Source organism: Pinus tabuliformis, chromosome 7, assembly GCF_031772625.1.
Source record: "Pinus tabuliformis cultivar Carrire ecotype Pingquan chromosome 7, CPIR1, whole genome shotgun sequence".
Classification (NCBI taxonomy): Eukaryota; Viridiplantae; Streptophyta; class Pinopsida; order Pinales; family Pinaceae; genus Pinus; species Pinus tabuliformis.
In genome coordinates, this window is record NC_142293.1 from 1,200,104,870 (window position 1) to 1,200,119,077 (window position 14,208).

Consider the following 14,208-nt stretch of genomic DNA (forward strand, 5'->3'; position numbering starts at 1 on the left):
CAATGTTTTCCTAACAGTTTTTTTTATTTTACAGGTGATCAAAAGACCGCAGCCTTGGATAAACAATATTAATACTAGTCATAAGACATGTTTACTTCGATATTTTTATCAAATCTATTCAAACAAAGATGGAAAATAAAACATACAGTTAAAATACAAGCAGAGGAAATATGAAATTAAATGATTTACTGTTGAAATAGATAGTAAAAACCTAAAATATACAGTGAAGGTAAAAGGACACAGTAAAGAATAGTTAAAGTGTATCAGGGTTAAAGAGTATCATATTGAAGACCAAGTCAAGTAAAGCAACTAGCATGAAGACAAATAGCAGGGAAGATAGTTACAAAGCATACAGATTCATGTCAAAGTGAAGATAGATGAAAAAACAGAGCGGTAAAAGTAAACATGGAGGCAGTAAGGGTTAAATAGAGATGAAAACACTTTCACCAACAATAATGAAGTTTATCCAAATTAAAAGTGAAAAACAGTTAAAATAAATTTAAGGTTAAAAGATGAAATCAGAGCAGAGATGGTACATTCTGCAGAAATTTCTTGTTTAAGTCATAGTTTTTCAGAAACTAGTTTGGCCAATCCAAGATTAATTTTGAGAAACTAGAGGAGGTTTGTGTTCCTAAAAGGCTACTCTACAAAAACCTATCTCATTTTTTACACAGGTATTACCAAAAGTGAGATAAGTGCATGTCTTCACAGCCTTTTTTCGGACTGTGCAAAGTCTTGTTTTAGACATCTTTTTACAAAGCATATTGTGAACAACTGGAGCTGAATTTTGGGAAACTAAGAGAAATTTATCTCAAAAACATACTTATCTACAATAACCTCTTTCATTTTTTTCATATCTATCTCATATTGATATATACAAAGGTATCAATGGACCCTAAGTTTACAGAATTGTTGGGGCAGAATGCACAAAGAAATGATGCAGTTAGTGACTGGAATGCCTCATCATCAATTAAGAGTTGCTATCAAATTTGAATTTCTCTTCTTTGTCACCCTCAATCCATAAAAATAGTTCCAAATAGATTCATTAGTTTTGAATGTCCTTTATTTAATTTCTATTAATGTAAAACAGTTTGAGATATTTGTAAAACCAATCTTGATATTTTTTCAAGATATCTCAATTTAGAATTTGTATAAATACTTCTTCATTTGAAGTATTTTGGGGTGGATTCCAAGGCATTTCTATGGACCTTTTCTCTCAAATCAAAGGTCTATTGTATCAATGACTAGATTGTCTTGCTGGATCAAGGAATAGAGATCAGATATTTTACAGGATTCTTGTGTAAAGCAAAATACAAATAAGTATTCTCCTATGTTCAATGTTATTTTTCCTTGTGTTTTTTCCTTAATATTTTGTGTAAATTTCTACAATCTAAATGTATAACAAGGAATGATATTTCATAAATTGCTAAAATTCACTTTGTCTTGGCTATTTTACATTCTGAATGTTTTCTCCTAAACTATCTTAGTTAGGGAATTCTTAATTTCTCCTTAGCTCCCGTAGTTTCTCCTCTGGTCTATAGCAAAGGGTTCTTAATTGCCCTTTGTTCATGATCACCCTTTGTTCTTCATTCTGATCCTGGTCCAAGGATTCTTAAGTGTCCTTTCACCCTAGTTGGAATCACCTCACCCATTAGGCCTAAAGATTTGCATTTTGCTTTGCTATCCTACCCTGTGAAAATTCCCTTTAATGATTTGCTCTAGTTATGCTATCCATTTGTGACTCCGTAGCCCAATGGCTTGAAGACCTAGCTCTATCCATCTGCTCCAAGAATTCCACCACCCAATCTTCAACACAAATCAAAACCCCCCTGAACTTTCATAACTAGCCTAACATCCCATCAAACAAAGCTAAATCATATAGAGAGAGCCCTCTCTGGACTTAGGTTGGCTAGAGCCTAAGCCTAAAAGTTGGTTTGTGGTTACCCCACTGATCTCTTTCCTTAGCCTTGGGAAATTACTGGGTGATAACAACACACTTATCTTCCGTCTATATGTAGCTTTTGTATATGCATATCTTTCGTATATGCACATATCTTTTTTATATACACATATATTCCGTATATGTTGAACTTTTGTATATGTTCATCTACTATATATGTGAAACTTCTTGATATTCCCATATAAAAAAACTATGCTCATATATAGAAGAAGCGCATATACAGAAGTTGTGCATATACATAAAACATGTGCATATACGAAATATTTTCATATACGTAAGTCATACAACTTAGATATATGCACATCTTTTGTATTGCATATATTTTGTTACTCCCTAGGTTTGAGCAACTACCCAAATTTCATAGGCATGTCATGTCTCTTTTGTTAATTTTTCATAGGGCTACATTGTTCTTTTCTTTGATAATTTCATTTCATTATTAATACATTAATTTCACCCGATATCATCATTACATTATTCATATCTACACCATTATCTATCAGCATATGCAATTATATATAAATAACAACGTCATCATCATCAATGCAATGAAACATAAAATAACAATAGAAGAAAACCATGCACACACATAGAGACACAAGAATTAGTCTGAGACCAGGGCAAGACCCACTATGGGGAAAACCCTTCCAAATATTCTTCTTCTTAGATCATCATCAAATGATTCAGTGAAAGAGAGTATAATCATCCATAACTTTATTTATGCAACAAATCAAATATGAGATCCATGAAACAGATCTAATGATGCTTGAAAACAAAACCCTAATTCTGATGACTAGAATATGTTGTCATTAGCTGTAGACCATTTTTAGGTACTATTGTCACTATGCTGAACATTGTTGAACACTGTGCGGAATATTTGGAATATTGAAATATCATCTTTGATACCTAGAGGCAGGCAGGAGGAGTTTTGCGAGCATCTATCTGTCTGAACTAAATTCCAGCGTCTATGGAAGCCCAGACGCTCCCAAACCATTATGTGCATGCGTCTAGGGTAAAACTAACCAGATATGCTTCAAAACCCTCAGACGCTCTCTTCGAGTTTCTATGTGTGCATTCGAGATGGCCTGGACACTCTCAGGATCACTCTGTGTGAACGTCCAAGAATTGATACCTTTAGATATTCCTCTGAAACCCTGGATGCTCTTATAAGATTTTGTGCCAACATCTATGGGTCTCTGGATGCTCTCATAAGCTTGTGTGCCAGCATCCAGGACTAAAATTTCCATTTATTTTCCAATTTCCAAGAACTATAAAACCCTAGATCAATGCGAGCTTCGACTCAGAGATTACGGACCCTTGTGCAAAATTTCCTCCGACAGACCTGTGTGAACCAAGACAATAAGAGAAGAGAAGATGGCTTGATCAATGTGTCCAGATGAGATTGAGATATCTTCTATTTATAGGCTTTCTTGAGGGTCCACTTGGGGTTGAGGCCAACCTAATCAGTTACACATGTGGTTAGGGCCGACCTATTCCATAATGCATGTATGAATAAAATAATTCAAAACTTAAATTTTGCTTATCCAAATAAGGTGATCTTTAGGTCGATTTTGGTCCTCTCGAAAAGAGGAATTTAATGCAATCATCATATTGGTAATTTGAGTTTTCCAAGGTGGAATTTGACTGCAGTTGCAAAAATTAACACTCCCTCTCAACTAGGGGAATTCCACCTACAAATATCTATCCATCGATCAATATGCCATTCTGGAATCTTCAACTATCATCACGTATCACCACGAATCATCTTTATCATGTAGTCATCAAATCATCAATGTACATATCAGTTTATCCCTTTCTTATTCCTGCTTATCTCTTGATTGCTCCTACTCATATGTTGGTCATTCTTGAATCTAGAAGAAGAAGAAAAATTTACCGGAGGGGAGCTTACGCTACCCCCCTCTATCCATCAGGTTGCTACCTAGAATCTCTGCCAACAAGCTGCTACCAGGAATAGCATCATCAATCGTCATCAAAGAGAATATCATCAAGGAGCACATCTCAACCTGGAACAACATCGAGGAGCACATCTCAACCTAAAATCTCATGGGAAGCTATACGTCTACAACCCCATATCGAGAAATAGGATATCCAAACACACCAGGGAGCACATCTTGACCCCAGGATCTCATTAGGGAGCTCAATATCAACCTAGAATCACATAGGGTTATCTCAAACCATCCTATTGCCTACTGATCTTCCCATTGATGACCCTAAATAGTCATGTGGTAGAACACCTACATCATAATCGACTTGGGTTGTACACCCCAAGTACACTGTCAACTCGTTGGCCAAACGAGGAGCAGTATTCCCAACAAGCCGGCCTACTTGTGGGTATGATGCTAATTGGGGTATACTCTACAAAGACCAAGCAGGGGAGCAGCATTCTCCAACCCTATGAAGATAGGGGAGCAACATTCTCCAACCCTATGGGTAATAGATAGGGGTAATGCCCTATTGTCCAGATTTCCCTCAACCGCAGGAGCCCTTCATCTCAATTCCTCACCCTGGGAGCTCAGACATGGAGGAAGAGTTGGCTCAATGTCCTTGATCAGCACTGCTCTCATCATACTCAAATCTAGTAGCATCTTGTCTCAATAGAAATTGTTTCATGTTCATACAGGACATCAAATCAAATACCATGTCAGAACATAAATAATCATATAAATCATAAAAGAATATCATAATCATTCTCCATCTCAAGGAGGTTCCAACCATAAGTCTAAGCTTGTTTCGAATAGTTGCACTATCTCAATGAGAGTACCTTGGTCCCAACTATAAATATGGGATTTTATGCCAATCGTATCTCACAATGTATCCATGACATATCCAAATCATGCTCAGACAGCTCTCTAAGGATATTCTTCATCCTACCTCACAGCTATCCATGCTAGCCACATCATGTTCAACCTTGGTTATGTTATGAACCTCTCATCCAAGATATCATGGCAAATCGCATACTAAAGCAACTTCCAAATGTGCTTAACAACAATAATCTCAAATATCATCAATGCATCCATGTAGTCACATATCATAGGAGAAATATCTCATCCTCAAAAATAGAACACCTCATGCATATATTTCAAAGCATGATTGGTGGAACCTCTATGTGAATGAAGCAACTTAATCATGAATTTATTTAGGATTTATGCACATCATACATATATAGACGGATGTTCAAAATGGAACATCAATGCTTAAAACAACTATCGAATGCCATGTTAAGTTCAACAATATTTCGAACTTCAAATAGGAGTGTCCAATGATTTACATTTCCATTATTCAAAAAAAAAAAATCCAATAGCTTTGCAATATGGAATTTCCTTCCCAAATTCCAGAAATTGATTCAATATGCCATGATACACCATTTCAATCTTAAGAAGTTATCTCCCTCAAGAGTAGATCATCAGGATATAAAACTAAAACCATAATCAAAATCAAAGCCATACATTGGAACTAATCATCCTGAATTCATCAGATAACTATCAAATATAGATATATCAGGATCGGGGAGCTTGCTTCATGAAAGTCTGTAAGCATAATGTCTTGCTAAGCCATCGTAATCAACATTACATAAGTCAATGTTGTACCATCACATCAACGAAGTCATCTTATCAAATATTGGAAGTCAGATCATGACCATTATGAAATTCATTATTATAACAGTATCAATACTTTCATCCAGGAGACAAGTGGAGCTCATATCAAATAATGACTTCATCATGCCAACAAGTTGTAATCTGTTATGCAATATCGATCCAAAATTTATCAAGTCATAATCATAACATAAGTCATGTATGTCAATAGATGCAAATGCATACACCAAGGATGATTCATGTAGGTTCCATGTTCATGTTGAATCACAGTGATCAATACTTTAACCATTGTGCTAGGAACTAGGAGGCCAATACAAAATCATTTTTTTGAATACCCATATAAGCCATTATGCCCACATAGCATAGACAACAGTGAAAATCAAAAATCATAAAATCAAATAATTAGTCATTAGTTCAAGTCCAATTTAACTTTTGTAGAGAGATCTATAGTCAAAGCATCCCTCAATCATCAATTCAAAGTTATTGTCAAGCATCATGACAAAACATTGTTCATATATATTAGTAAGCCAAATCATGCCAACTTCTTGTAGCACAAACATAGTGACATATTTATATATATGTCTTAGTCACCTGAAAACACAATTTCAGTCTACATGTTCATATTATGGAAAACATTCAACCTTTTGCTACTTGCATATATTGTTGTTATCTTCCACACATCTTTAGGACTAGCATCTCCCAGGTGAAAATCTGATTTCATGCATAGTGATCAATAATTTAACCCAACACTTTCATGAATCATGTTACAGTGGTAGAATCTGTTAGAGACACCTTGATTCAAAGTTCATACAACTTCAGAAAGCTTTAGATGATGGTCAACTATAGTCAAACCCCTGGACTCTCCCCTTAAGTTAGCATGGGATCATCTTTAGCTGCCTAGACACTCTCTATGACTTAGCATGCATGCATTTAGGGACGAAATTTCCTAGTTTTGTGACTACATCCAGAGCATAAACCCTAATCTCTATATTGCTTTCAAATATGAGACCTACTGCAATTCAATAATTTCATATGCACATAAGTCATACTTTAATAGTACATAATTCAAGTAGATCTGTGAATAAGAATATTGAGAAGAGATTCTCCCTCTGATTGGGAATCCACTTCACTCATCTTTATTCATTTCATCAGCCTATCTTTACTAGATTCAAACAACAACAAATCTGTTAGATCATAAACATATATCTATCATGGCTATCAACATATTGGCATCAATCTTTCATCAAAGGCTAGACTCAAATCATCATATATATCCAACATGATATCTCAGATATTATGAACACAATGACACTTTCTATCAAGTCACTCCATCAAGTTAGGACAATCAGATATGCCATAGTTACTCATCACATCAAGACATGATCATAGTTATCAAGAGATCTAGATGTCAATATTACACTTATACCTCTAACATCAAGGTTACCATGTTCTTCATTATCAATAAAATCAAGTAAGGTCATTCAATAAAACTTCATCAAAACAATAAGAGTGTCAATCTCTCTTTCCATATGCTTTCATCATGCTTACCACAAATATTATCAGCAGACCCATGTCTAGGATTCAATGATCTATCCTTCTATGTGAAATCCAATGTGACCTATGCATGAAAAGTATCAAGAGTATCATCTACTAGATCCAAGGTGCTAGCCTTCTTTATAGGATCAAGATTTCCAACGAATGGATGTTAACTAATCATTAAGTGTATCAATGTATCAACATTAGATAGCCTCATAGATTTTAAGAAGATCAAAATTTTCAACACCAGGTGCATCATTTCATCATAGGAAACATAGATCCCAGTTACTTTCATATGCATGTATGGGCCATCAAATAAAGATACATTCTCATCATACCTTTAGGCTTACCAAGCCATCCAAAGTTATAGTTGAAATACAACATACCATGCATACTTTGTGGTATTCAAATACATGTGCACCTTTTTATAGGCATCTTGTAGTGCTTGTCACCTTTTTATCAAGTACCTCTTTACCTCTTTCCAGATCTAGCCATCCTTCCTACATCTCAAATGATTCTCAAGAGGGATCCACTTATCACATCTCATCAAGGAGGTGAGAAACATCCATATACTCAAATACATATGAAAGAAGTATAATTAATAAACATAATCATCAGATCTATAAATCTAGACACACGTAAGAGGCATCATAAGTCAAGAAATACTTATCTTTAATGAGAGTTGATTCTCTCCCTCTTGAACCCATCATCAATATCCATCAAAGTCCATGGTCCCTATACCAATGTTGCCTTCAGTTTTCCAACAAGTTCTGCTAGGGATTATCCCACCTAGGGCTTCATCAAATCTCCCACAAGTGCTTGAGTATCTTCACGTTGACCATACTAGGTTTCATATCTCATATCATTTCCATAAACTAGGGTTTATCTCCAACCCTAACCTCATATAATCCATCAAACCCTAATAATCAAGTTTCCTATGGTTTTCTTCAAACCCTAGAATTATTTTAGGTCTCCACCATCCTCTTCTTGATTCTATCAAAGGTGTCATCATCGGGGTGATCTTCATAGATTTTCTTTAGACCAGCTTCGATACCACATTAATTTCTCATATGGCTACTTTATTATTTTCTTTGATAATTTCATTTCATTATTAATACATTAATTTCACCCCATATCATCATAACATTATTCAAATCTACGCCATTATCCATCATCATATGCAATTATATAGAAATAACAACATCATCATCATCAATGCAACGGAACATAAAGGAACAATAGAAGAAAAGAATGCACACACATAGAGACACCAGGATTGGTCCGCGACCAGGGAAAAACCCACTATGGGGAAACCATTTGAAAATATTCTTCCTCTTATATCGTCATCAAATGATTAAGAAAAAGAGAGTATTATGATCCATAACTTTATCTATGTAACAAAACAAATATGATATCCATGAAACAGATCTAATCATTCTTGAAAATAAAACCATGATTTTTATGGCTATAATATGTTGTCACTTACTGTAGACATTTGTTGGATACTACTATCATTGTGTCAAACATTGTTTAACATTGTGTGGAATCTTCAGAATACTGAAATCTCGTCTTTGAGTCTTGGATGCATGCAAGAGGAGTTGTGTGAGCATCTATAATAGATCTAGACGCTCTTTGTGAACTGAATGCCAGCATTTATGGCAACCCAGATGCTCCCAGACCATTATGTGCATTTATCTGGGGTCAAACTCACCAAATATGCTTCAAAACCCTTGGACGCTTTCTTCCAGTTTCTATGTGTGCATCCGAGATGGCCTAGACGCTCTCAGGATCACTCTGCGCAAGCGTCTAGGAACCGATACCTTCATATCTGCCTCTAAAACCCTTGAAAATTTCATAAGCTTTTGTGCCAGCATCTATGGGTCTCTATACGCTCTCCTAAGCTTGTGTGCCAGCATCTAGGGACTAAAATGTCCAGTTTTGTGTCAGTATCCACGAACTAGAAAACCCTAGATTAGTGTGAGCTTTGACCCTGAGATTACAGACCCTTGTGTGACCTTTCCTCTGATAGACATTACGGGAATTTTGAGGTCTAAAATGGGTCTCCTAAGGAAATTATAAAATAATAGTGGAAATAATAAAATAAGATTAGATTACATCATCAAATTTTAGAGGGAAAAAAAGAAAAACTATTTTTTGAACTTGTATTTTCAAATTATCTCCCTATGGGTTTCCTCATATTTCGAGCAACAACACTCATTGGATGCAAAATTTGATTCCTTGTCAAGGGCATACCCATGTTGCATACTTTCGATGGACCCTACTACACGAAAAATAAGAAATACATGAAAAATGTGATTGTAGTCATGTTTTTTCATGTATTTATCCTTTTTTGCATAGCAGGGTCCATCGAAAGTATGAAACATGGGTACTCCTTGGTTGAGGAATTAAATTTTTCATCAAACGAATACTCCACTCAAATTTTGAGTAAAACCTTAGGGATATAAGTTGAAAATACAAGTTGAAAAAGCAGTTTTATTATTTTATTATTTTTTAATGTTTTTACTTTTTTACTCCAAAAATGATGAATCATCCCCCATGGTGGACATCATCATCTTGAATCCTGTTGGTCCTTATAAAGTTTATTTTAGTTGTACATTTTTCTTAGGAGGCCCATTTTAGACCTCAAAAGTCCCCTAATGCCTCTACAAACCAAGACAATAAAAGAAGAGAAGATGGCTTGATCAATATGTCCAAATGAGATTGAGATATCTTCTATTTATAGGCTTTCTTGAGGGTCCACTTGGGCTTGAGGCTGACCTAAGTAGTTATAGATGTGGTTAGGGCCAACCTATTCCATAATACATGTATGAATAAAATAATTCAAAACTTAACTTTCACTTGTCCAAATAAGGTGATCTTTAGGTCAATTTTGGTTCTATCGAAAAGAGGAATCTAACGAAATCATCATATCAATCATTTGAGATGTCCAAGGTGGAATTTGACAGAAGTTTCAAAAATTAATTTCTTTACTAACTTAGCTACCAATAATTAAACAATTATATCATTGAATACAAAATGGTGACAAGTTAGGGAGACTAATTTTCATCTCAATATTTCCATGTGCTTGGCATCAAACAAACTGTAGTGTATATTAATGTCTCAAGATTGTGTTAGTACCATATGGAGCGATGGTTTAATACACATATTCAAACCAAACTAAAATTTTATCAAATATCTCATTAAGAGGCTTTAAATCACTGCGATAAAATTCTACATTTCATATGTCATTTCATGCTAGTTGATTTGATGGTAATTAATCACCTTTAAATAAAATAGATTATGCTTCAGAACCATATCAAAAATTCAATCATGGAAACTTTGTGGCTATTGGTTAAATAAAATTTATCACCATATTTTATATGTGATCAAGTTGGATGTGCTTAATAATACCGCATGTGGGGTATATTTTGCAAAATCCCCCAATTTGCACAAGTCGTAACACTTGATCATCTAAAATTTCACATTGCCTTTGTGTTATGTGTCAAATTTTAACATCCCATAATGTAATTAATTTCACTATATAGTGATTAGGGTTTGTTTAATGACCATTGACATAATACATGGCCTAAGGTTTGTGTGGGTCGATGGCCCGAACCTTTTTTTTTTTTGAAATGAAACAAAGGCCCTTACAATATAAAATTCTGAAACCTTTACTATATAACCCTTCCATCACTTGGTGATTATGAAACATGAATAATTATATTAACATAATTTCAACCTTATCAAAACTTATTGAATTGGCATGATACAAATTATAACCATAGATCTTTTTATAGAAAACTTTGCATGTATATAAAAAAAAAAAAAGTCATAGCGATTTCCATATTACACCCTTTGGGATGGGACCCCACCTACCATTTAGTTTAATATTTATTGTTTTGTTACTTTATTTTTAGGAGGGAACTAAAAAGAATTCACAATGGTTTGTGTATTTTGTGGGTAAGGGTGTCAACAGGATCAATCTCATTGGTCTCAAGTAAGCATATGCATCCTTAATGGTCTGTCACTCGTAACCCAAATGCATAAGTTCATTTATCTCTTTTCATCTTTCTTTATTTTTATTTTTAAGTTATGATTGCTTTTACTTCACCACATATCTCAAAGCCTCAATCTAACAAGGGGAGGCCTAGTGAAGTCACCCTAGACAATATTTAGTCATTTGAATTTAGTAGAATAAAAAAGAGATATAGAACATAAAATAGAATTAGTTTTGATGCTTGAAAAAAAAATATTAGGGTTCAAAATTGAGCTAGAAATAATGAAAGATATGATAAAAGAAATCCAAAAGAAGAAAATATTAACAGTTGAAGAAAACTACACTTTGAGAGACAATATTAAATAGATAAAAGAAAAATGAAATAGGCATATTTCCCTAATTAGTACAAATAACAAATTAGACATCAAAACAATTAAAGAAAAAATGAGCAACTAGATCACGAGTATAATAAAAAGTCCTTTAATCTTATAATCCCTGATATAAAAAAGCAAAAATATGACGACGTGTTAGAAATAGTAAAAGAAAAACTTCAAAACAAGTCATAAATTTAAACAACTTATCTCATAAAAGCGAAGATGTTGGGAAAGATACTCAAGCATAAACTATAATGATACATGTCTAGGGACCACAAATTTGGCATGCTCAATAGATCTCCAAGCCTAAAAGGGACATGAATTTTTATAAATGGGGACCTCACCCCAAAAATTCAAGATGAATTAAGGAAGGAGGTTTTAAAGGTAAAGGAAGTAAAAAAGGAATGCAATTGAACAATAATTAGGAATAGGAGAACTATTATTGGAAATAGAGACCAAAATGAGAGTAATAAATATGAATTTGGAACGCTCTAGATCCTCTTTTGAAATTGTTGTGGCTTTCCATGGTGTAAATACCCTGTGTTAAGCTTGATCCCAAGTGAAAATAATATTATTTTTAGTTGAAACTTGGGAGCATGATGACTCTAAGGTCCGTCACATTGATGGATTCATTTTGTGTTCAACTTGGAATAGGAAATCCTCTCACAAAATAATTAGAGTAATAACATATTACATAAAAAATAGTGTTTCTCCTCACACTTGACTTCATAAGATAGACCTCCTCAATTGGTACATTTGGATATAAATCTCAAACATTAATGGTAAAAGGATTTATATCACAATTTATTATTTCGTGCCTATTAACTCTACCTTTTATAAGAAAATAAATCTAGATAAAAATCTCCCTTATAATACCTTAGAGCAAGATATTCATAATCTAAGAAATGAAGGTAGTATCCTCTTATTAGGAGACTTTAATGCTAGAACCACATCTTATCAAGTTATTATTTTAAGTAATGATTCAAACCCCATTCCCCTTTGGTTAGAGGAGGTTCTTGACTTAGCTAGTAGATTCGGAAAAAACTTTGAAGGCCTAATCAAAAGTTTATTTGGTATCAAATTGGTCAAATTTTATAGTCTCAAGACATTATAATTTGCAATGGTGTAATGTAGTGGCCAAAAACCAACTAAATGATTTACATTCATGGTCTTTGTAAGTAGTGTCATGGATTATGTGATATTTTATATCCTTGTTTCCAACAAAATTATAAAATTTGATCTCTTAAATGACCATGATCCTGATATAAATCGTAAACCTTTAACCTTAACTCAAAAGTTGCCTGAAAACAAGCACATGCATGAGAATTTTGAGAGTCAAATCCACCTACTTTTTGACAAGAGTAAAATGGATCTCTTCTTAAAGGAGTTAAATATGGATTTATACCTATTAACTTATAAGGATAACATTGAAAACATCTATCATAATTTTACTACAACCATTTCCATTTCCATTCGCAAGTTCTCTATCGAGGTGTCATATAAAAGGTGTAATAGATCCACCAACCCGTGGAATGGTAATGATTGTAAAATTGCTGAAAAGGGTGATTAGGGATGCTCCTAATGAAACCTTAAAAGTTGATAAGATAAATATGTACAAAGATCTTGTTAAAAGAAAGAAAGTATATGATGTAAGTATAAATCAAAAGAAGTTACTACAACTCTCTAAGCTTTACACTAGAAAGTGTTAGAGGAAACTTTTGACTCATAAGACCAAATTAAATCATTTAATTTCCTTGAAGAAATTGAATATTTACCTTAGAAAACTCTATGAGTACCCTAATGCTATGGATGTAATTTTGAATGCCCCTATCGAGGATGATATCTTTTCATTGGAAGACATGAATTTTGGATTAAGTATATCATGAATATGAAAGCTAAGGACATTGATGGATACCAAGCTGAAACTTTTGAAATGGTAGAACCTATCCTCATTCTGCACATACATAATCACATTAAATTCGGAGTGAAGCAATGCTTCTCAAAGCCTTGGACGTGGAGCCTTATTATGCCTATATTCAAGAGTGGGGATAAAATAATTCCCTAAAATTATAGGATCATTATGATTAACCACATTTTAGCCAATTTGTATGGGCATGTTTTGGAAAAGAAGGTTAACCTTTCTCTTGAAAGTTATGGTAGAAGAGATAAAGGAAAAGTTGGGTTAGGAGATATAACTCAACCATGGACCATCTTGTTACTCTTTGTATAATTGTAGAGGAATGTCGCAATAATAAAATTTATCTCTTCTATAGTTTTTTTAACTTTTGAAAATCTTTTGACATTATTCCTAGAACAAAGCTATGGAAGAAGCTAGAAGAGATAATGGTTCCTCTCGAGTTTAGGGTTTTTGTGAAAAGGCTATACAAGAATGTTATTTCCAAGATTAGGACCATTGAGGGTTGGTCTAAGGAAATTGAATGCAATATTGGAGCCAAGGAAGGGTGTCCATTATCAACTACCACTTTTGGCATATACATTGATAACCTAGAAGAGTGTTTGGAAGATTCAAGTTGTGTTGCCCCACACTCACTATTATGGTCATAACTCTTCTCCCTTATGATGACGATATTTTTCTTTTGGAAAGGATCCATTACAATATTTGTGAGAAACTCATAATCCTTAAATATTTATGCTCCAATATCGGTATGACAGTTAATATCGACAAAACTAAATCCATAATAACTAAATCCTAAAATATTATCTATGATA